Below are 25031 nucleotides of genomic sequence, written 5' to 3'. Positions count from 1 at the left end.
ACAATCAAATCAAGGTGTGTTGGTACCTGGTAGGGATGTGGGGGATTCTAAGAACATCTGGTTTCTGTTCGGAAAAGAAAAAAATGGCTGTAGTTAGGTTCTGTCTGAAGTTGTGCATATTTTGAGTTTATAACAAAATACACATCAAATTTAGAGCAAAATGCACCTTTAAGGATGCAATGATAAAAAACTTGCACAATACTTCATTTGAGTGCTGTTTTCTGAAGTCAAAGCAATGTTTTACTAATTATCAATTTGATCGGTGACATACAGTAGATCTAAAGTTCCTTGATCTGTACATATACAAGCTTTTTATGATAATATTTCCCTTCAGAAGTTTTACTTACTGTTCTGTTTCCGGTCTTTTTCCCTTATGACTGTTTTTATTTCTACTGAAATGTGAGCATAAAAGCCTACTGATGCTCTACCAGTGTTATTTTTCAGTGATACTAGGTTAGGATTGAATATTCGCAGTGTACTTTGTTCCTGCACCATTGGTAACATTTCTTAAAGTATCCTCCATCACTGCTTCCCTGTTGAGAATTTTTCATTAATGTCCATCCACCTTTGTATGCTGTGTGCTACAGTCATCATCTATAATAGATACACTGTCCTTTGTAGTCTGATTAGCATTTTCACCTGTTTGAACAGCTCTTTTGACTCAAGTTTGATGAGCAGGCACATTCGTTAGATTATAACTTTATCATCCCTTGATGTCTCTGATGTACTTGACAGTGTTCTGTTTTCAATTTTATTATTACATTTCATAAACTCAGAGTACAAATGGTTATGAATTCTTTCCATTTTTTTTGTCTAAAAAATGAACTAAACTGTCTACCCTATTTGTAAAGAAGCCTCATGTGGAGTGTTCAAACTGTCTGTAGTTTCACATTTGGTTTTGTTTTTGTTTTTTTCTTCTTTCCTGATTCTATCAGACAAAGGATTCTTACATATATATAGAGCATGAAATGAACTGAGATAGTTCACAGGAGGCCCCTGCCCGATAAAGAAGAGTGAATTTAAAGTGAGACACTAACTAATCTAGATTTGCTAGAAAGTCAAGCTTATTAGAGCAGAGTAGGTGAAAAATACCTTTGAAATTATTAACCCATATTTGGCCACCTTCTGAAACATTCTTTTGTTAAGCCATGGTTTGAGGTGGGCCCAATATAAGCCTGAAGGTAGTCAGGTTTTGCCTGGCATGGTATGGCTGGCTGTCTTCTCATCCATGGAAGGAATAATGGATGACTTGATGGTTAACAGACCCTCCTCCAGGCAGTTTAGACTCTATACACAGCTGGTAACCCGAGAGAATCATTTACCTTGGTAGTCCTTGTGGAAGTCTATTTGCCTTTAGAGAGTGAGCACATGGGAGACACTAGTACATTGGAAGGTTAATTATCTGACCTTGGTGGCCCTTCTACAAACATCACTTGAGGCTATCAAGAAAAGTACATTTTTGTTATGTCATCATTTCGGAAATTGATATATTGAAGTAATACTTTTACAACCATATTGATTAATATAGTTTATTTATTTGCAGACATTTTTTTTTGACAGCTTAAGTTTTAGAAGAGAAACGTACTTCAAACATGTTTCTCACTATCAAATCAAACGTGGTCATTTGGTGTTAGCAAGGTAAATGTTTTCGAAGAAAAAGGAAATCAAATTTTTTCATCCAGATGTTTAGTACTGTTTAATTTTCAAGAGAAAGGAAGTGGAAGAAGTGGAGAATGTAGAGTGGAACTCCTTCACCCATTCATCGTCCTACTCACCTAGCTTTCCACCCATCTACCCGTACCCAATCCTTTGCCTTTTCCAAAAAGTTTCAGCATCTTATTGGAGTAGTTTGCACCTAGACGATAAACAAACCTTTCTATTTCAGTGGCCTAACATGTTGAGGTTCTCGGGTGTAAATTTGCTCAAGTCTTTTTAATGAAATGTATCCTTCTATTGGTAACAAAAAGTCCTGGAAAATTAATCAGGAATCCACAGTTACATAATCCTTTCTAATAAGTAGGAGGGAGCTGGGGTATGCAGGGGTATGCTGTAAATCATAAGAAGGTAACTTCAGTACTTTTGTCACCACTGATTAGTCTTATTTTCATTGTGAATAATGGTATCTGTGATTGTAGTGTTAATAGAGAAAAGGTGGACTCGAACTGTTCATCACTTTCTGATGCCTAGCGTAGTCTAGTGATCATTCACTGACTAAAGACATGATTGAATTAATGCATTACACTTGATCTTAGTCTCTCCTTGTTTTTTTCCTGTCAAACTTTGCCCCTTCACAGCATCCTACCAAGATTGATCAGTTGATCAACAGAGGGCGCCATGATTCCTTGGCTATCCATAATGACAGTTTCATTTAGCAGATAACAACTCAGGTTTACTTTAGTAGTTAGACAAGAGTGCTGCACATTGACCAAGTAGGCCTACATTTACTCGACTGTCACATCAGGTGACAGCAATATGTTATTATTTTAACTTGCACTTCACACAGGATTGTGAAACCCTTAGCCATGAAGCACATTAATGAAAGTTACACACCTCTTTTATCTCAAACTATTTAAACCTGTCTTAAGTTGAAACAAACATGGCATAATGAAGAGTTATTGCTGAGCTAAAAGTACAAGCTCTGAGGCTCAAGTTTTAATCTCTTTGATTTGTAATAAAGCTGGGCCGTTTGTTCTTAGTTCTTTCTCATCCCAACACATCAGATAATGAAAACCATTCAAGTTCCAGGGGAAAAATGCCCAGTTTATGTACCGTCAAAACAACAGTTTGCCAGCATATTTGTGTGAGGCTCATGTGCTTCAACTTCTTTGCGTACCTGCAGTTAGCACTCCTGACAGGTGAATTGTTAGTCTTGTTAGTCTTTCCATCCATTGTCTGGCTGGGCTATATCTGGCCGCTAAATATTGATTGCAAAGTCTTGATTATGGAAATCTATTACATACGGGGATTAAGTTGCCATTTTCCCCTGCTCCGTGTATCATGCCTTGCAGGTAGCATTGTCATCAAAACCTCCCCAGACGAAAAATAACAATGGTGTTGTTTCATCTTGAGATTCCTCCAATCCCCTTCCCTCACATCCCCACCTCTCCCACAAGCCTTCTGTTCTCTCTCTATTCACAGCTCAGCAGAAATCAAATTTGGGCCGAAACCTAAGGAGGCGGGAGGGGTTCGGGGAGATGTTTGGCCTGGACTTTGGGGGTAAATATTATGATAGTGTCGTGTGTTGAGAAGGGGGAGAAGTTAATGGGACTAGGCCCACCAGAGGACGTTTGCCTCTTTGTCAGCACTGACGAAGTTAGGTGGGGATGAGGAGAGAGATAAAAACTGAAAATAGGTTTTTGGGGGAGATTATCTTGAAATGTAAAACCACTGTGTTATGCATATATTGTGTTCTTGTCTGGCCACATTTTTACACTCACCTTCCAGATTTTCAAAGTAAATGTCAAGGGATTGTAGTCAATTTTGTTTATTGGATTTGTGGAGGGAAAGAAGTGTGGATGGAAGATATCCAGCTGCCTGAAAAGCAGGTTATTTGGACAGAAGTATTTCAAATCAATTTTATTGGTAAGTTTATAATGGAACTATCAGCTGGAAAAAGATAAGAAATTAAGTTTCATGTTATATCCTCTCCCAAATAACACATTTGAAAACTCTACGAATTTTTCAATCATGTTCTCTCAGATTAATTTTTTTATTATATAATTTCTTTATTCGTAGATTTCCTTTTGTTTTGTGATTGGTTAACCCTCCAGCACCTTATACCATGCTTTGTAGGATATTTCAGAATCTTAGATTTAAAGTTCTTCATGTTTCACAACTAGTGTAATACTTTGGATCTCATCAATTAAAAAAAATTGGTGTTGATAATGGAGATGAAAGCAAGGCAAAGGATTCAAAAAGCATGCCCAAGTATTATAAATTTTTAGCATTCTTCTTAACTGTATGTCATGAAGATTTAGTAAAATCACTTGCACCTTTTTGACAAAACTAGAATGAGAAATGTAACTCAAGTTGTCTCTACAATAGGCCAGCAAACTCACCTGACTTACCAGACTTTTCCTATTGATTTTAGATGCCATCGTAATTTTTTTTTTCTTTGGTCAGGAGGAAGAGCACTCACTGTAGCGTGACTCACCGTGGTATCAGGTCTCTCCCACTGCTGCCACTTTACGACTCCTGCTTTTCCCCCTTCCTCCTTCCTTGTCAATCACTTTAGTTGAGGTAACACAACCTCCACACCTCCCCGGGGATTCCAAACTCAGTTTGGAGGCTGGAATGCACCAAAATGACAACCTTTCAGCTGCGATGGATAACTCTGGATGATGAGTGTATAAATATTGTGATTTGTGGGGATAGCCTCAGTAAATGGTTGTTCTTGGAGCACTTAAGTGGGTGCACAGACTGATTATGGAAGCTTCCTTATAGGCCATTTGTTCATATGTAAGAATCACTCCAACCCATGTTTAGTCAGAGCCACTTTTTTGAAGTATTTTCATTTCTTGTACTCATGGGATCTGTTTTGACAGGGCATTCGTCCTTTTGCCGGTATGTTCTAGATCATCAGCACTATTTTTCATTCAAGGGTTTTGGTCAAGTTGTGCAACCAGGGATTAACACAGTCTCTTGCCTTTTTTTTTTCTTCCAAATTTTACCCAGTAGAACAGTCAGTATTCCATAAAATGGGTTGACCAAATACCATTACTGATCCACTGCAGATCTTCTTAGATGTCATCTTTAGACATTGATTCAATATTATTCACAAAAACACTTAACATCCTTGCTTGGAGCTCCGATGCAATTGTACTCGTTTGCATGTACATGTGTGTGGTTAATGACAGGCTTCCCCTTAATATTAATATTTTATATATTATATTTTATCAGCTCTGTGAAATGAAGAATCTTGTCACTCCTTAGTTCAAGATCATAAACAGTTTTGCCCCCCTATCCCCGCTCCCTATTTCCATGTAGGCTGACTGTGAAGGACATAGTCCGACATGCAAGGTGCCCTTGGCAATGTAGCCGATTAATATAACACCATGTTTATAGCCGATTCACCATAACCCTACCCCAGCTCCCGCCACCTGAAGTTTACACTCACCTTGTACGATATTGATCCATTCAATAAAAGACACAAATTGGGGACAGCTTGCCATCAGGACAAAAACACCAAGATCTAGGTTAGCGTCTTGACACAGAAGGAAGGCCGAAGTATAATCCCAATGATGCAGTGAGTATGACGTGGAATTTCTGTTGCTTCAGCCGTTGTCGACAATCGAGATGAAATCTGGAGTTCTAATGTCTGCTCAGCAACACCTGTCATAAGCTAATCCTATCAGGAAAGAGAGATGGGGGGAAGGGGACGGGTTTTGGCTACTGAAAACCAGGCCAGACAGAAAGAGGAATCTTTTCAGTCTAAAATTCGGGGGGGGGGGGGATTTATGATGTGTACCCGAGGGTGTCCTGTGCTTAGGGTGTTGGTATAGAGCCATTGGTTATACACAGACGTGTACCTGACTTTGCACTTTTAGCCAAGGATGTGGAACCATGGTAACTGACCATGGAAACAATCTATAAGGGATTTTAAACTGTGGTATCATTTTAGTAGCTCTGAATGTGGTTTTTGGCCCCATTGGGATGCTGTGTTTTTGTGACAGTCCACCCTAAATTTGTGAGGTCGGAAAGCCTTGCATCCAACAAGATTGCACAGTAGGTACCACTAATTCTTTAAGGCATGGCTATTGGCTATTGTTAGATTTAGTAGGATAGGAAACATTGGAAAGATGTGATCGATCAGTAGAGTTGCGTTTTAAATGAAAGTATGAGTTATTACTCGATTTGCATAAATTTCAGGTAAGATTTTTGCCTCATATTATTAAGGGGATTTAATGGTTCTTTTAGAAAGCTGGCATTAAATTGTTTTGGGGTATATTTTCTGCAACAGGAAGAGTTGTTCTATTAAAAGCGGCAAGTACATTTTGCAGAATACAAGCTTGACATTTCCAAGCTGCACAATCTGAATTGGCCAAGGCCTTTTTGCTCCATGCGAGCTAATGTTATAACATGAGAACATGGCATGAAAGGCAAACAAATCGAACTGAAGTATCTTGGTCAATTTTATCCCGGGGCCACTTTGCCGATCAGCTGTCCCCAGCGTTGGCCCTGAAGAGGCCTGGGATTGATTGGGAAAATAGGTCTCTTGGAAATACAAAACCTTGTGAGTCCACAAAGAAAGTCACACCATGTATTCCTGTTTTTCCACAAGCCCTCAGTGGAGTGTTAATAAATTAGGAGAAATTGTATCGCACTCTTGTCAGTGCTATTGTCGAACAGAAACCTGATACCTTGACGTCCTGAAAACGTCGTTCAATCGGTAGACAATTTCTCTTTTTTTAGCTGGTCAGAGCATGCCGTGGGTCAGGATTACACTCCTTTGCCATGGTTGTAGGTTGCCTGGTTTCTGCAGGGCTGGTTGGAGTAGCGTACCTTGCGCCTGTTTGCCGTTGCGGTGTTCGCTGTCGCGCCATGTCAACAAGCTGTGGAATGATAGCGTAAGTTAGGACAACAGGGAAATGCAGCAAGTGTTGGGTTACCATGAAAACTCTTTCTCACTCCAATGGAACGAAAAGATGATTGGTTTTTAATTGTGGTGTTAGTTTGCATCCGACCCACCCTTGTGTAGAAGTACAGTCACGGTGCTTGGATAATGAAATATTTTGGAATTTCACACCCAAAGTCCGGTTTCAATTGCTGAGAATGAAACATAAACTGTATAATTATTTCACCATTACTGTCATTTTATTCGTTTAGTTATATATTTTCACCGATGGTTAATGTGTGTTGTTTTTATTGTGTACCTTTTATCAAGCCATCCACCAAGCCTCAAGTAATTTGAAATTTCAAATTGAGACTTTCTCAATGTTCTCGTGTACTGTTTAATCATTTTAAATGAATGCTTGTTGTTAACTTAAAAATGCTTTGACTGATGAAAAAAAACAGAATTGAACAGGCTTCCCCTAACTTTAAAACCAGTGCAGATTGTCAAATACTCTTAATGACGGTCAGAAATTCAAGTCACATCCCCATTGATTACTATCCAAAATATGACTTGAAGGCCCCCCCATTTTTTAATTCTGTAATTCTGACTGATTTTCCCATGATCAGCACACTCCCAGCTTCTACACAGCCATTGCCAATTAGAATACTGTCTCCTCCTGGCAGTCAGCCAATAAAGCTCGTTATGGGATGTGTCATACCAACGTGTGCCTTCGGGCCTAGCTTACCCAGCCTTGGGCTACCTCCACTCGCCTCCTTTGTGCCTGACAAACCCACCCAACAAAGAAACAAGTGCCAGCATTTGGGGGTTTTATGGCTGCCCATTGATTCACTCTGTGTCAAATACTCTTTTTGTATGGATATTATTTAGCCCAGACTCATGTTTTCTTTTCAAAACGTGAATGATTGGTGTTTAGAGGGAAGTCTGGATTATTTGCCAGGAGCTATTCTGATACAGCATTTTGGAAAACTGAATGTCCCACAAAATCAATAGTTAAAATATTTTGCCAAATTTGCTCATAAAGGGATCAAGCAGTGCTTTATTTATTGTTCAAACATGTTGTCTGAAATTTATGAATAATTTTGTGAAATCTTGTGAACTGAACTAATTGGGAACTAGATGAACGGAGTCAACGCTGGGGAATGTAATCAGATAATTGATGGGTCATAAACAATGTGAGCCTTTTTTGATGTCTTGACTCTACAGGTTTATTCTTTATTAAATTGAGAAGGGATGGAGTGTTTAAAATTGTGGTACAAGCTATTCCAATAAAGTTTACAATTGTCCTGTGCACATGTGACAGCAGCAGAGCAAATTTGGCCTGGAAAACATCTGAAAGTACTTGGCCGATGGATCATGCAAAAAACTTATAAAGATCAGTAGGCGTTATCAAAGTATTGAGATCAATGTCTTTAATTAGTCATCAGCGCCATGAAAATGCTACATCCCAGCCAGTACTTATAAAGGAGACAGAAGTATATGAGTCCCTTGATAAAGTTCTTATACCACATCATAAGGAAAAGTGCAAAGCAAGACAGACACTCCTTAGACTGATAAGATGGTGCAGTCCATCCTTACGGATGACTGGAGCCAGGCATCTGCATCCAGGAGGTTCTGACAAATTTTGACAACATTACCAACAGCTATGAATGCTGTGGCTTGAGAGCAAAACCCTGCTCTCTAGGTGACAGCACTTTTCCTCACTGACAGGGAAAAAAAGACTGAAATCCTCTTTGCCTAAAGAAGAAATTTGCCCGGGGCTGCTGATTTACATGACAAAGTCAGATGCTGGGATGGTGGGCGTAGTCTAGCAGAGAGATAGCTCACATGTTTGTATTGTGGAAATCATGCCAAGGGAAAGATTTTTCAGTGAAAGCTAGATGGTGTGGTAAAATTGTGGCAGGTTGGATGTACATGTAGTCTTGGCCCAAGCTTTGATGAGACATGACACTTGTCACAAATAATACTACTGTGTTTCCCATTTATTGAACCTGTAAAATGTGGCCCATTTAATCTACCTCTTTTTTGCCCAGTGTCCTTGTAGTTGAGGGTATTATTAAGCACGTTTAGTGAAAGGTTGTATGGAAAGAGCTGGTCGGTCTACTATTCCAGTGATCGTTGTCACATTTATGATCGTAATGACACACTTATCCATGAGTCACACAACGTAACATTTACATGGACAAATCATATTGTGTTCTCTTTTATACCTGAAGGTCTCATTTGGAGATAAAGATTCTTGGTTTGGTGGAGAAGTTCTGCATTCATCCTGATGTAAAGAAACATGCAAACAGTACTTACACAATCCGGATTCCATCATTTGTGGAAAAGCCAGTGGATTGATGAGGTTGCAAAAATAAAAAAATACCGTAATGTGAGCATTAAATGTGTTGACTCGAGAATTTTACAGGATCTTATATGAACAGAATGTGTGGTATGTCTTGGCAGTGCCATTGATGCTTGGACATGGACAGGGCATGTCATCATCATGGAATAGTTTCTGTATTCTTTCATATGTCTCCCTGGTGGACCTCGCTGCGTTATTGCATGTTCTTTTGCAAATATTGACTCCAAAGATGGATTTGATAAAAAGTGTCTGTTCCAATCTGGCCTACATTAAGTATGCATGTCGGTCAGAAAGCAGACAAAATAGAATGCAAGTACAGCATTACGTGATGTACGTCGGTTACATGTAACAAACAAAGGGAGTAAAGTACAACCAATCTAGGCCGTTGTTTGTGTAGTTGATGGCACACCACCTTGATGGATCACGGTTTTTTTTTTGTTTCTGGAGTGCCACCGCCACTACCCCGTTATTAAATTTTTCTCCTTTTCCTCGCTGCCAAACACCCAGACATTACTTTCCATGAGTGCTATGTCATTAATCACTTTCACTCTCCATGGGATCACAGCCGGCAGAGTATGTTCCCCATCCTTTGTTGGTTTCTTTTTGGGTTTTTTCTGAGTGAGAAAGTTCTTTTAGCAACATGGACAGGTGTCAGTTTTGTAATGATTATTGTTTCTTAATGATGGGTGCACTGTCAGATTAACCTAAATTACTTTCCATACCAAAACAACACATTCAACTGCAAGTTTCTTATAAAGAACCTATAATTCTGGAATTGCATATTTTGTATGTGTTTGGGGGCATTCCCCTCTCAGCTATGTACAAAGTTGAAGAGTATGCCACTTCAGAACTGGATATTGTGTGCTGATGTTGAAGATTAATGTTTAACTCAAAAGATCCACAATTGTTTGCTTGGTGTGTGTTTCAGTGCCAGCTGTGAGACTGTCATCAATTTCAGTGAAATCATTAAGAAACGCAGAGGTTCATACAGTCCTACACTCTCAGACTGCATAGTCAAAAGAAAAAATCATGAATGTCTATTGAAATGGACTGGCTAAAAGTGCAATGTTGAGAAGAACTTGCAGTATTTTATTTTTGGCCAATAAACAGACTTACAAGAAATTTAGGACCAAGGCTCTGAAAACATTGCCCTTTTTATCCCATATTGAACAAATAATGTCATAAAAGGGATTATTGTTAAAACTCACGTGTGAAGAAAGGCTGCTATCTAAAATTAAGAACATTTGTCAAATGTTTAATTTCAAATGAAGCTTTTTGTCTTGCCAACACAGATAATTGATGGTGCAAAGTGTACACGATTACTTCACCACTGTTTATTCCCCCTCCCCCCCCGTGATGGACCGTCTAGTCAACAACATTTACTCAAGACCAGATAGCATCGCTGTCGTCTTCCCAACATCATCAATTTAAACCCTGCCAATCTGAGGGCGCTTGAGTCACTGTCCGCATACGGTCAGTACTGACAGACGAGCAAGACGCTCAACGTAATGAGCTCGTTGGAGTGACAAAGGACACCACCCCCACATACGGGCATTCTGATAACGTGCATCAGTCACGTTAATGTTTGACACGCGTCGGCGTGCAGACGAGTGTGTGTGTGTGTCAGAGTCTAAGAGAGGCTTTCTACTGCGTTGTCATTAATGAAGCCGTGAAAGGGATGACTCATCCAACCACAATAATAGCAGGATTGTCTGAAATATCGTAAAAGGGTCCTTGCATGCTGAAATTCTCAGCACAGTCATTACAACTTCAACTGTCAGAATTATTACGGCTTTTCTTTATTTGATGCCTCAGTTACACAGCTTTTACTGTAAGTTTAATGGTCTATATCAGTATATGCAGATAAGTGCCATATTGGACTAGAGGGATGCTTTAGCACTGCGGTTTTGTGAGGTAAAGGTGAATGCACTTTTGTGGAAGTAAATTTGCATATTGAGTAGCTGCACTTGATATGAGAGATTAACAGAAATGAAGTGTGACATTGTTTTGTGTATAACCCAGATGGCTTCATTGGCCATGAAAAGTGGTTCTGGATCAATTCACATCCGTTTGCTCTCTTGTGCAAGAGATGCTTTGTCATTAAGCTGAAAAAGAGGATTTCATCCATTCTGGGACAGTTTCAGCTGTCCAGTTTGGTTTATACATGCAGACCTGCCAACCTGTCGTACTCCTTCCTGAGGTTAAGCATGAGCCCTCAGTTCATTTAAAATTCTAATCTAGTATGTGGTGATTCCTCACCGCAGGAAGGAGTTCGACAGGTTGGCAGGTATGTACATCATAGTTGTGCTTGTTTCTCTGTATCAATACTTGGCCAGATATTGCTTTAATATTTCCGGAGGTTGTCAACAACATGTACTTCAGTCATATTTCCTTGCTAAACTTGTCTGCTTAATGTCCACCTTTGAACGCTTATCTATCTGCTGTATCTTGGGTCATCCCCTTCCACCTTGACAGATGGTAGTCATCAAACTTGAATCTGTTGACAGAGACTTTGCTTCCAAACGTGCCATCCACCCATCCAAGCTTTACCGATCTCACAAACGCTCCCCAAGAAAATAAATGCCACCATAAACATTATTGCAACTAATTCGCTACCCAGTGATTATTTAGGATTCTTTGGGAGTGTTTGGCATTACAATCAGGGCAGTTGGGAGAAACAGCGTCTGGATTTATTGAGGCACGCTCAGATAGTTCCTGTCAGCGTAATTCAGATCTTGACTGAGTGAATGTTCAGTGATTTCTTTCAATTAATGGAGTGTCCTAGATATAACAGGTAATTCTTGTCAAGAATTCATTGGGTGACATTTTAAAGTAAGTGCCACTCTGCTGTTTTATTATGATCTGTGAGAGATTGGGTTACAAAGAGAAACTTGCTCAGTTCTGTTTTGCAACTGTTGTATCCTGATGAAACTCTCCTGCTTTTATCAAGAGAGTGAATAACAATGTTTGAAAATAGTTTACAAATTGTTGATACTCCTAGTCATTCCTGGGACAGTCCAGGCAGTCAATACTGGTCACAAAAGTGTACCCTTTTATTGAATGGAAATGATTTAAATATTCCAATTGATTCTCACTGTCTTTAGCAGTCTATTCAAACTTACTCCTTCCCACCCCCAAGAGTATGATAAGCTTCAATTAATCACATTGTTGAAAGGCAAAGGATCTCTTTCCCCAAATGAATGTTCCACAGTGTCAAGCAAATATATCACCAATAGAAAAAGCTTCGAACCAGTAACATAGACCCTATATTCTTCACCCTTCAGTTTTCCTTGTTTCACCAAGTTATTGGAGACCGTTAGACCTCATTGCCTAAAGCTCTACCATCCAGCGTTACATATATAGGGTTGATTTTGCCCTCCAAAACTCTACCCCACCCAGAAGTACTAAAAAAAAAATTGTCTGCAGTTGAGGGTTTACAATTACCAGCCCAATGACTGCAACAAAATGTCCAGGAACTAACACCCGCAAGCTAATCACTGTGGTGTCAAATATACCGTACACCCCCGCAAAACAAAATTATTCCCAAACCCTGCAGTTTTCCATCCAGGTTTTTCCCTCCAAGTTTGCTGGTTTTATTTTTCCTTGACATCGTCAATTTACAGGCCAGTCTTCATTACCAGTGCTCTGAGTTTGCCGGCAGCATTTCACCTGCTGACTTGGTCAGACCCCTTTGGAGATTTCTAATGATTCTTCTGGGGATCCTGTCTTATTTGTTGTCTAGTATCCCAAACCCTTGCTGCCATCAAACCACCCCCCCTCCTTTCCCTGGACACATTGTGGTGGAGGGTGATTAAACATCTTCACAGTAGGACCCAGGCTGTGTGTCTGGAGGAAGAAGAGGCAAATTAATTAGTGGGTGATCGACCGACCGTAGTCATGCTCGCATCATCGGTGCAATAGCTGTAGGGAGAGAGAAAGAACAAAGAAATTGATGTGCATTGAGGCCAATCTGTTGCAACTTTTTTAAGGAGGAAATCATTATCAGTTGACTTGCTGCGAGGTGTTTTTCCGAACCAGGGCAAGCAATAATGTATTGGAAGTGAAATGAGATGGAAAATAGCTGAACTTATCTTGGTAAAATTTCGAAGACACTTTCAACATGATATTTTTTCCTTTCCAATCTTGAAAATGTTATGACTATTGTTTTCCCAATTGCATGTGCTAGTGTCTGTTTTAATGACATAGCCATGTAAAACTTGAAATGCAAAAGTTTTTGTGTTTGTATTTTACTTTTACACTATATTCTAGTAAATCTTGTAAAAAATAAAAAGAACCATTAATAGACATCACATATTCACGTTTTCCAATTATTTGATCCTCTCCAGAAGCTCAAACATTTCATTTTCAAGTTGTTTTGAATGTCATGCTTATTCTTGAACTGGAGAACTAACGGATGACAGCTCCAACATTTGCAGTTCATGTGAAACCCATGTCTTTTGTCTTTTTTCCCTTACAGTCGTTGCAGACATTGACTTGCTAATTAGAGTTTGTTTTGTGCAGAGCCAAAGCTGATTTGGATTGCAAGATTCTCCCGTAAACCACTCCCTGGGGTTTTGTGCTTGTCTGACATTAGCATGATTCTTTATTGGCTTGTATTTCTTCCAAGCTCCTTACGGATAAATCCCCATGTTCTTTTTTATGATATTCATACCACTGCTAGTCTCAAGTGACAAAGCCAAATGGCCCGGTGATGAGAGACAACCTTTACATTTTTCTTGTCTTGATAGCCATTTTTATATTTTCCTCCAGAGTTATTGATGTTCCAAGAGGCAATGACCAGGAATTCTACACAAAGGGAATAAATTTTGATTATGCTAGGAAATTATGAATCCTGCTCGTAAATCTTTTTGACAGTTGTTTGACAAGTGTTGGGGAGGGGCCATGTGCAGTTCACAGAGCATACAAACACTTTTAGTTTTGCTATTAATGCCTTCAAAAAGCAGACTCTTATGGTTGGCTTGAGATGATGTAATTAGTTTCATATTGAAGAGTAACTTTCCCTAAGTTTTGGAACAGAGGTTGTGATAAATTTGCTTTTGGTAATCTTTGTTCTGTTTTCCCTTTATTGTGATTTTCACAGAGGTCATGTCGTGCAGTATGAAAGAAATTTTAAAAAATCAGTCTTGTCTAGCTGGCAGTTTGAAAGAACATAGGCCCTTCTACATGAGATGTTGACAAGACACACATTAAAGAAAATCAAATCATGTTTTTGCCTTGACATCTTGCTAACCTGTGGCTGTTCACAGGTGCATCTGGAAAGACCCAGCAATCTATAAAATGACTGTGGACTTTCTCATATTGATTTTTCTCTCCCCGTTTTGTTCCATTTCTGTGTGATTTAGCTTCAAGTCACAAGATTTACCAATCATTTTTGGGTTGTCATTTTACCAATATTTCCTGAGGCATATCAAAACACACCGCTCAGTCCCCCGCAGGCATGCTGAGGTGTAATTAAGTTTGAGGTGGTAATGTGGTTTGGTTGGAAGCCACATCTCATTCCGACTTTGCCAGTCAGCCCAAAATATCGCATGATTGAGCATATATATACCAGAGGGTGTGGGAGGCAAAGAAGGAACCAACCATTTGAGTTGGGGGATGACATTTCTGGAAGGGGTGGGTGTCATTTTAAAATCAAAACAAGATCCTGAAAATCATCAAAAAGGGGTTGGTTGGTAAGTCAGGATATACATTAGTGCAACTGAGGTAACAAGAATTGTCCAAAGTTGTCACTATTCCCAGTTCGGAGAGTACAAATCAAGTGGAAACTCTTGGCTAAGCTTTATTCTGAGTAGGTTTCTGCATAGCAGTACCTGACTTACCTACTTGATATGTTGCATGTTGCCTCTCCATAAAACTGGTCCACTCTTGGGACTAATTCTGAAGTTCCACACTGGACAGAAACATTTTCACCGCGATAGCACCGAGAGAGTTGTTTTACATATTATAGCCTGTTGCCATTCTAACATCCATTTTGTTGTCAACAATACTTTTAAAACCTGTTCAATGTAGCAAAATGCACATGTTGTCTGTGCCATCAACATTTTCACCAGTGTTGTTACATGTTTATACAACATCAAATTACGTGTAATGTAAAGGGTGTAACTTCAGACTTCAGTTGATATAGGGTACCTTCAGTTAATATAGGGTACGTTCAGTTAATATGGGGTACCTTCGGTTAATATGGGGTACCTTCAGTTAATACAGGGTAACCTTCAGTTAATATGGGGTACCTTCAGTTAATATGGGGTACCTTCAGTTAATATGGGATAATTTCAGTTAATATGGGGTACCTTCAGTTAATATGGGGTACCTTCAGTTAATATGGGGTACCTTCAGTTAATATGGGGTACCTTCAGTTAATATGGGATACCTTCAGTTAATACAGGGTACCCTCAGTTAATACGGGGTACCTTCAGTTAATATCAGGTACCCTCAGTTAATATGGGGTTCCTTCAGTTAATATGGGGTACCTTCAGTTAATACGGGGTACCTTCAGTTAATACGGGGTACCTTCAGTTAATATCAGGTACCCTCAGTTAATGTGGGGTACCTTCAGTTAATACGGGGTATCTTCAGTTAATACGGGGTACCTTCAGTTAATATGGGTACCTTCAGTTAATATGGGGTACCTTCAGTTAATATGGGTACCTACAGCTAATATGGGGTACCTTCAGTTAATATGGGTACCAGTGCATTCAAGTTCACAGTTATTCAGAAGAGGATCAGGTATCTTTTTTACAATGCCCAACCAATAAGAGGTGCTTTAAGTAACCAGAACACACACAAAGCTGTGACTCACTGCTTTTCCCTCACATTTATGGATTTTTCCCAATATATTTGTATTTTTCATCTGTTGGCCCCATTTCTCCTCCCCTTCCTCATTCCCTGCCTTTAGTGAAGCCACTGGTCATTTCCAGGGTAGGTAGTTGATTCATTTTCGGTGGAATGCTTCATTTCCCCTACACACACACCCTAGTATTAATCTTCTCCTCCTTCCATCACCTTTTTTCTTTACATCCTGTCCTTCTCCTCCAGAAGCAAACCCACTCTTCTCCCCATCCTGTTCGCATGAATTAAGGATCATCCGCCCTCTGGCAGTCTGTGTCACAAATAGTGGCTTTCACGGCTCCAAGCTGTTGATACTAGACCAGAATGGGTTTATGCCACCCTCTGGCTTTTTCAGTAGATTTTTTTTTTTTTCGCTCAACATCTTTGCTTTTGAGTTGGCATTGCCCAGTCTGAGACTGTCGGAATCCCCGGTGTGCTTCAACTGTGAATACAGTATGCAGTGCCTGCTGGTACCGTCATTAGTTGACTCAGAGTGGGAGAGAGACAGACAGAGACAGATTTAAAGTGCTAGAGAAGAATTGTCTTGAAGGAAAAAGTGTGGAGAAGCCCTGTTGTAAGAGTTGAATCTTGAGAGGACGCAAAGTGGAGATTATTTGGGAGGAGTAGCAAGGGAGGAGGGGGCCACTTTGCTCTGAGATGAACTTAAGACATTTTCTCAAGACTGAGAAAATATTGGCTTTTGGAAAGAATGGCTTGCAGGGTTCTGTCCATCACATCACAATCTCTCTGGACATGTGAGGCGAGACGTGTTCCACTTTGGGAGATTGAACGACTAGCCATTCTGATTTTTGTGTTGGTATCTGGGAATTCCAGAAAATTACAGAACTTGAACAAATTGGCATGCCAAATTAAGTTTAACAAGTTTCCTTAATATTTCACAATAAGTTGATCTTTTGAGATGAGATGAGATGAGATGAGATGAGATTATTCAACCAATGAAAGACAGTTAAAAAACAGTTAACATCAGTAATTAACTTGTTCCTTGAGCTCTCAATAAAACATACAAAAATACAAAGGTAACGTTGGTATTACTAAATATTAAATACAAGTACAAAACTAAAGTATCTTGTTTTTGCACCCCGATTAATACCATCACTTTTTTACAAATTCAGCTGGTCTCTCAAGATAGATGTGTGATCAAGAACCAGTTTGTCGACTCTTTTGAATTGTTCATCCATTTTTAATTGTGCTTAGTTTGAATCTGTGATTTTTTTAGTTTTTGTAGATTTTTTAACATTAAATTGAATTAGGAAGGTCAAGTCTCTAAACTTAATTGAGCTGCTTGTGTGAAGAGGTAAGATACACTAGGTCTTCATAACTGGAAGTGGGTAATCTTTGGAGACAAGCCCTTTATATGCATGCCAAAGACAGGAAAATTTCTGGAGAGCATTTTCTCATTTGTGAAAAGTCTTCCATTCATTCAGAAGTTCTCTCAGCATCGATTTGCTTGTGCCATTCCATCTCATCCAGGTACACAAACATTCCCCTGGGGATCCAACAGCAAACTGTACCCTCCCCACCAAATCTACCAAGTGTCCTCACTTGATTTACACAGCCTATTCCCTTCCAACCCTTTCCTCTTTCCCCAGTCCCACACACCCTCAATCCATTCATGGCTTCAGTCATCACTTCATCCCTACCGTACACCCAGGGTCTTTACAACGATGGAGGAAGGAAAACAGACAACCAATCTCCTAGTAACTGGTCCACATGCATTTTGGCTGGTTCCCCTACCCCTTTTCACCTGCTTTCTTTATAAACAGATTTCACATTTGATCACCAGCATGCAGTGACTTAAAGGAAGAAGATTAAATCAAGACGCAGTTTGTATTGATCTGTATGGTTTGCTCAATAGTGACTCACACCGTTCGTAGTTAGGTGGAACTGGATGCTGGTATAGCACACTGTAAAACAGCCTAAGGGAATACATTACCATCACGTGCCTGACACATGAGCAGTTGATACATTTCAACATTTCCTAGTGAGGCTGGTCATCAATCCACATTGACATGAGTGAAAATCTCTGGATGTGTGGCTTTGCAGTGAAATAACCATTTTACTTTTGATCATCCTTAGTGATATCAAGATAAATTACCCTTTCTTTAAAACTTGCTCTCAGTATTCATGCATTTTCCCAAGCAGGTTTAGATCAAAACACTGCTTTATTTGAGAATATCTTGTTTTATTTATTTTGGATGAACTGATTAACAAGTTATTCTTTACATTTTGTGCTTTGTGAATAAATACTTTTTTTAACCAGATTGAAATCATATATTCCCTGGAGAAAGGATTTGTCAGTACAAACATGAATTGTTCATCTTCTCCTTGTAGGACTGTTGCAGATCTCTGTATTTAAAACAAAAAAATGCTCAAAACCTATTTGCACAGTTGGGGCAGAAATTTGAGCAGAAAATAATGTGCAGTAAAATTTTCCAGGTATTGGTTGGCATTCAGAGGTAACCAATTTCTTAGCTGAACAAGTATTTTTTTTTCTTCCTTTTTTTTTTAAAGAAAACCTCATACACCTTGCATAGCAGCTCTACATCCCATACATGTAGTCTTGTGGTTCACTACTGCGACTGACTAAATTCATTCTCAGCATGACTGGTCAGGCCCATCTTCCATTTGCCAGGTGCTGCTGTATTTTTTACCCAAACAAACATTCATGATCTCCATGCCAATATCTCACCCTCACCGAGGGTCGTTGACTCACCGGTCCCCGACAGAGGGTTACCAGTAAACAATCTGTGGGTGTCTCAGTGTTCTGAATTCATCAGAGCTTCATGTGGCGTTCCAAGGATGGGGAACTACTGTAAAATAGATGTATACAACGATGGAGAGTTTAGAAAAGTGAAAGGAGACTGAAGTATGAATATTTCATCTACAGATGTATTCTTGTTTGATCAGTGGTTGGACACAAAAAGAAGTATTACATTTGAATTTCAATCACTTCGCTAACTGTACGCTAAGCCTAATATTCAAGCATTTGACTTGAGTAACAGTGTTTCAACTTTTTAAATATTTTGCAATTGGCCAATTTTTATAAAGGCCTGTGTTTACTAGTTGTTCCTTTTGAGGAACAGAAAGTTTGACACAAAACTTTCCCAAAAAAGAAAAGCAAGCCAGGGCAATTCTTTTCTCATTTTCAAGCTGTGCCATGGTAGGCCTATTGGGCATTATTCAAAGTGACTGACAAAATGATTATTGCCTCTCAAGAAATGCTTCCTTACTGTAGGACAATTAAATAAGATTTAAATGAAAACAGAAGACCAGAGTAATGAATGCTGCACGTTCTTGAGAGATACCTCCACCATCTGACCGAGGAAAAAAATGGTATTGCTCCAAAGAGATGGATTTCAGTGTCCACATGTTTAGATAACTGAGTCAACATTGTGGACTAACATTCTTAACTGTATTCGTGTAAGATATTTGTCATTATTACAGAATCACTTCCGAAAGAATCAACCTTTGTTCTCTCTGCTCAAGCTGTTTGTATTATCTTCTTTGTCGATTGCTCAGTTAGATCAGCAAATAAGGTTTTAGGATTGTTTCAACAGTGGATGGTTAGTTCACATAGGTCTTTGATTTATCACCCTTGTCCCAATGCAAATATCAAAAACACCGACCACGTTCAGCTCTCATCCTGCGCATCTTTGCAGAAGCGGCAACTGATCTTTTTTACCCTCGGTGAACAGGAAAGAACAAGGAGCGCACACTTCAGTGATTAATTTTTGGTTACTAAGGAGCATTCAATGACGCCATGTCAGTTCTGTGATTGATTCCCCAAATCATGCCCAAATGTAGTGTTGAGAGTTTATAGAGATGCACATTAATCTGATCAAGGCAAAAGATTGAACACTCTCAGACCTTGTTATCCAATATAATCAGAGTGGAATCGAGTTTGATACATTTGGATCTTTTGTCAGTGGTAACAAACATACCGCTGTGCTTACTATGGTGGGCATTTTTTTCATCTAGAGTGTACACTATCCACGAAATTGAGATTCTTGTTTTTAATTTTAGTTGTGGGTTCACCAGGGTACATCTTAACCATCAAATGGTTTAAACTGTGGTGTCACATCTATGGCACATATGTGCCTCATGCATGAGTGAGAACAGTTCTTCATGAGAATGTATGTCAGAGTTAGAACAGTTGGGATCAGCTTTCCATCACACAAATGGTGTAAGGTGCACATGGCATAAAGTACATGACCCCAAAATGCGCTAGTCCAAATTGAAGCTTGTGTGTAATGAAGTGTTTTATAATTGACGATGCACCAATGCATAATGCATGTACACATGGCTAGGCTGAGGCAAAGAGCTCTTAAGCTTTTTAAACGCAACTAATCCATGTTGCCATTGGCACTCCATTAGAAATTCATGTTGCCAAGCAACTGCATTCTTTAAATGATAGATGCAACAATAGTCTATCAGTCTGTGTCAAATTCTGATTGGTCGAGAAGCCTTATTTGAAGTTAGACACAATCCATGAACCAGAATTCAGAATTTATTCTTGGCAGATTTCATCAGGAAATGTTGCTGATTGTAATTTTGGAGAGGTGTAGGATGTTCATGTACGATTTCCTTTCCTAAAGATTTTCTTTGAACACTTACACTTGGGCTGGGATCTTGTGTTCAAAACTGCCATGGCATCATTAATCAAATCACTTGATTGATCCATCCAGACATTTTCAAAGCTAATTTAGCAGAAAATTGGGGTACATGAAGAGAAACTGGGGGACAGGGAGGCAAGGAAATGAATAGGGCTGCACTAGAAGAGTCAGGAAAAAAAAGATCAGAAAGACATCAAAACGTAAGAATGGAAACTGATACTGGGATGAGAAATGTGATGGTAGGTGGAGATGACAAGATTGGGGGGAAAGCCATCATCCCTTGAGGGAAGGAGAACTGCCCAAGATGGTTGCCATCGACTGATTCACACTCCACCTCCCATCACTGCTGGGGATATGCATGAAGGAAGGAGGGATATGGTAACAACTAGCAAAGATGGGAAGCAAAAGCGTTATTATTACTGGGGGTCATCTTAGACAAATTTACAAGGCCTTAGGGGACTGGCTCTGTTTGTGGGTTAATTACTCTAGACTTGGGGGACACTAAATTGGAAATACCCCCTGTTGGTTTGCATCAAGCGATTGAAGCGAGGAATGTTTACCTTGATTTGTCAAATTATTGATCATCCAATTTAGATTTGAGGCTCTACTGTCCTCTGTGCTGTCTTATCTTATCTACTGTCTGTGCAACCAGTTATGGATACAGGCAGTTAAAAAAAAATTGAGAAGATCATTCCCAGCATGGATGAATAAATGAAAGAAATAACTGTGGAGAAAATTTGAGCTCTAGAAATTTCCTGAATGAATTCAAAGTAAGTTGAGGTAATGAAAGGATTGATGTAGGATTGAAACTTCTTGTTAAAGCCGGAAGAATTTGTATGGGAAGCTATCTACCTCAGAATAACAGAAATCCAGTTGGCCAAAAAGTTCTGATAGTTTAAGTTTGTTCCACTGCGCAGTATCAAGAATGGTCTGGTGCTGCATCATTAGTTCCACTGTATTGCCTGCAATCCCAGATACATGTAGGTGCAAAGTAACAGTTAAGCAAGGTTCCCTCACCAAAATGAAAGGTTTTACTGGCAGTTTGCGATATTGCGTTTGTGAAACATGAATCACCATGCCATATATGCTGATTTAGTTTGAGATAGTAAATCCTTTGTTACAATACTTTATTTGTAGGACTTCATGTTTCCTTCACAATAGAATACTTGAAAAGGGAGAGCACATGTAGGGAACTTTTTTGGACTGGATATCCTTAAAAGGAAGTGATTAATTGCATGTGTTTGGAAATCTTTGATTGTTGTATAACAGTAGTTGTCCTTTGGATCGGACTGATACTTTCTATTTTCAGTTTTATTTTTTGTTGTTCTTCCCTTTTTTGATATTTTTATGTGCCCATTTCGAGGTCGATTCAGTCATTAGAATTGATTTCTCAGCCATCTTTTTGGGAAAGACACAATTCTATCCCAAAAGGGTTGTTTATGAAAAAATCCATAGCAATCACACGGACCAATAGCATTCAGTGGTGGTAGCGGCAACATGCGTCAGGCTGGTGTGTGCATATTATGGAGACGGCGGTACGATTCTCAAGGCTAGCGGCGCCTTTGATCTCCGAGAAACGTGATGGATTGGAGAAGAATATATTAGTAACAATGGCAGGGTTGCCTGACTTCAGAGAAGGGGGAAATGGAATAGACAATACTACAAACAAGGCTTCTGGGTCAGCTAGTGACTGCTGAGTATTACTGCATTGATGTCATATCAATTAATTGGTTTTATTGTTTCTCTTCAAGTAACTCTTTTACCTGTGATTATTTGTTGAATCACAGTTTTGAGTTGTAGCAGAGGCTATTGTCAAGCTACCGATAAATATTTATATTTACGGGTTTGATATTAAGATCCTTCAACTTAATACGATGGTAACGTTTCTGAGTAACTGCAAGCTGAGAGCTTGTGAAGCATACTTGATTTTCTGGAACTGAGTTATCAGTTTTGGAATGTAAACTGTGGAAGGAATCTGTCAGTAGCATTACTTTGAACACCCTCTGGCAAAGCCCTACCACGGTGTCATAAATTTTATCAATGTTTATCAGTGTTTACATTCAATCGGAGAAAGTATATATCACACAGCACCTGGAGGTATTCATATGAAACACACGCCGCCCTACTAACTGGGGTTCTAGACTGGCGGCTGTTCAATCAGTGGGCATTTTTTATGAATGGTTCATCCTTAGCATAGTAAGATTGATCAGAGCCCTGGCTGTACAGAATGGCATCTGCCTGTGCTTCCAATTTGTCCACCAATGCTGTGGATTCATCCAGACGGTTTAACTTGATTGAGTGCTTGACTGAACAATGCTGACTTCCAAAATGACAGGAAGCACAGATGATGCCCGCCTCTCCTTTTGTTTTTTTCTTAGTTCCATGGTCTCTTTGTCTCCTGAGCTCCATCCTTTTCCATTCAGTTGATTTGCCACTGACTGGCCCTAACCGACCGGCCAACCGCCTGCCGAGATAAGGGACCATTGATGTGAAGGATTCATCACCGTGACTTCACGGATCGTTTCTTTCACAATGAAAGACCCCCCCCACCCACCCAGTTGTTCTAGGCGGGTGAAAAATTGCAAATTATTGCAAAGAGAATGGCTTGTGACATGTTTTTCGGTGGAGCTTGAGTTGTGACAATTTACAGACAAGTTGATATGTGTTGAAAGCATCAATTAACTACTGACCCAGGAATGAGTCAGAACAGTAATGCCATGAATAATGATCTCAAATGAAAAATAAGAAAAAAATCCAAGACAACCCTTTCTTATGCAAGCATAATGTATTCAGAATAACAGAAATGAAATCAAATTATTCAGCGCTCATTTTTTGTTAAAAAAAATTATGCAGTTGATTTGGACTTTTGGAAATACATGGTCTCAGCTTAAATCAAAAGTATTTGAAGTTACTTTTGTAAAGTAATTTTTCGGACTTGTTGTTTTATTCAGTGCCAAAATGAATGATTGGATAACTATTTCAGATACCTAGCCTTTCAAAATCAGAGAGTGCCATTACTGCACAATTCCATTTTGGAAAGAGTGTACAAAAAAATCATTTTAAGTAGGAATTTTTCTCAAGTAAATATATGAGATGTAACTCACTCATCCTGGATAAACTTTACATTTCTTATTCTAGAAAAATCAGCAAAATTTGACAAATGTGACGACTTGGAAAAAATTCATTGCTTAAAATTACATTGAAGTCATAGGACTTCAACTTTCTCAGCATACAGACATTGATAGGTTTGTCATCATCAACATCTCCCTCTCGAAATCATGATTGTTACCAGTGACAATCTATACACTGACCTTGGTTATAATAGCTGACAGTATAGTGTCCATATTCCCTCCAAAGGAGAAGCAAGCATGACTCATCGTTAACAATTTCCCCCTTTTTGGGGTCATTTACCATATGCCTCATCTCTAGCGTGGCAGAAAGGTTTGTCATATAACCTTGACTTTATGGGTTTCCATGGCAACAGCATCTGATACTGGTAGCCCCTCTCATTTTTGATACTTTCTATCTATGTTTCATTACATGTGTTAATAATCCTCCTGTTTTCTTTATAAGATACATTATGGTCGTACTCGCCTACTCATACCTCAGCTGTTAGTGTGACAGGTTTCAAAAGTTTGGGGCTGATAAGAGTCATAAGATAAATTATAACTTTCAATCATGCTTGTGATTTATTTTGACCACAACAGGTTTTGAGAAGCTGAAAAGTTTTTGTGATGTCTTCAAAAACTTAATAGAATAGATGTGAGATTGTGTTTAAAGAAGACATCTTGTCATCCATTTTTTCATGAAATCACTCTCTTACCAGAGTGTCCTTCAGTTTGGTTTCTTGTAGTATCTTGATTATTTTGTTTTTCTGCTCAAAGTGTCAATAGTTTTATGGAGAGGTTGTAAACTTTTCAGTATCTCAATGATAACTTTAGTAGTAGGATTTATAAGAAGTCATTTCAGTTACACTCGAAACTCAATGTCACACTTTTTAGTGCTGTGCCAAATACATGTATTCGATTGATTATCGAATGTTTGAATCCAAATTTGAATATTCAAATGCAAAATTCATGAAAAGGGAGAATTTTCTTTTGTTTTGAATGAGAAAAATTGAACCATGAAGGTTTGTTTAATGCAGATTCAAATGAAAAGTGACAACTTAATATATCTTACAACGATTCAAAAATTAAATTATTCATTAAAAACTTAAAAGGAATAGAAATTTTCAACAGGGCAAGAAGTCTTGTTCATCTCTTAACCCTAACCCTCCTCAATCCTTCACCTGTTGGAGGACTGAGGAGTGTTAGGGTTAAATCTTGCTAAATCATGGCTGGAGATACTCCTAGATGTGAGAAGCTATTATAGTGATCATAATGTACAATTGTGTGTGTTATTGCAACTGATTTTGTACATGATTTGTTCATCAATAATCTGCCTGTCAGTACAACCGAATATTCAAATATTCAATCAAATTGAAGGTCGAATATTCAAATAGTCAATTATATGTATTCAAATTGACTGAGCCCTAACACTTTTTGGGGAGGGGGTTATTGGGCTTATCTTGTATAACTCTTGACTTAGAGTAATATTCCAGAATATCAGAGAACCTGGCGATGAAACTTCC

At 39.0% G+C, this 25031-nt stretch overlaps 1 protein-coding gene across 2 annotated transcripts in view; it reads left to right on the top strand.

Annotated features, from left to right (window-relative positions):
- The window catches only part of LOC110974541 (lysophosphatidic acid phosphatase type 6-like), a 44507-nt gene that overhangs the window by 16212 nt on the left and 3264 nt on the right, over nt 1-25031 (top strand). The gene's annotated exons all lie outside the window — the stretch shown is intronic.

Source organism: Acanthaster planci, linkage group LG08 (assembly GCF_054643075.1).
Source record: "Acanthaster planci isolate LZ-2023a linkage group LG08, COTS_SCS, whole genome shotgun sequence".
Lineage (NCBI taxonomy): Eukaryota > Metazoa > Echinodermata > Asteroidea > Valvatida > Acanthasteridae > Acanthaster > Acanthaster planci.
The sequence above is the reverse complement of the archived record's forward strand: the minus strand, read 5'-3'. Positions and strand labels throughout refer to the sequence as shown.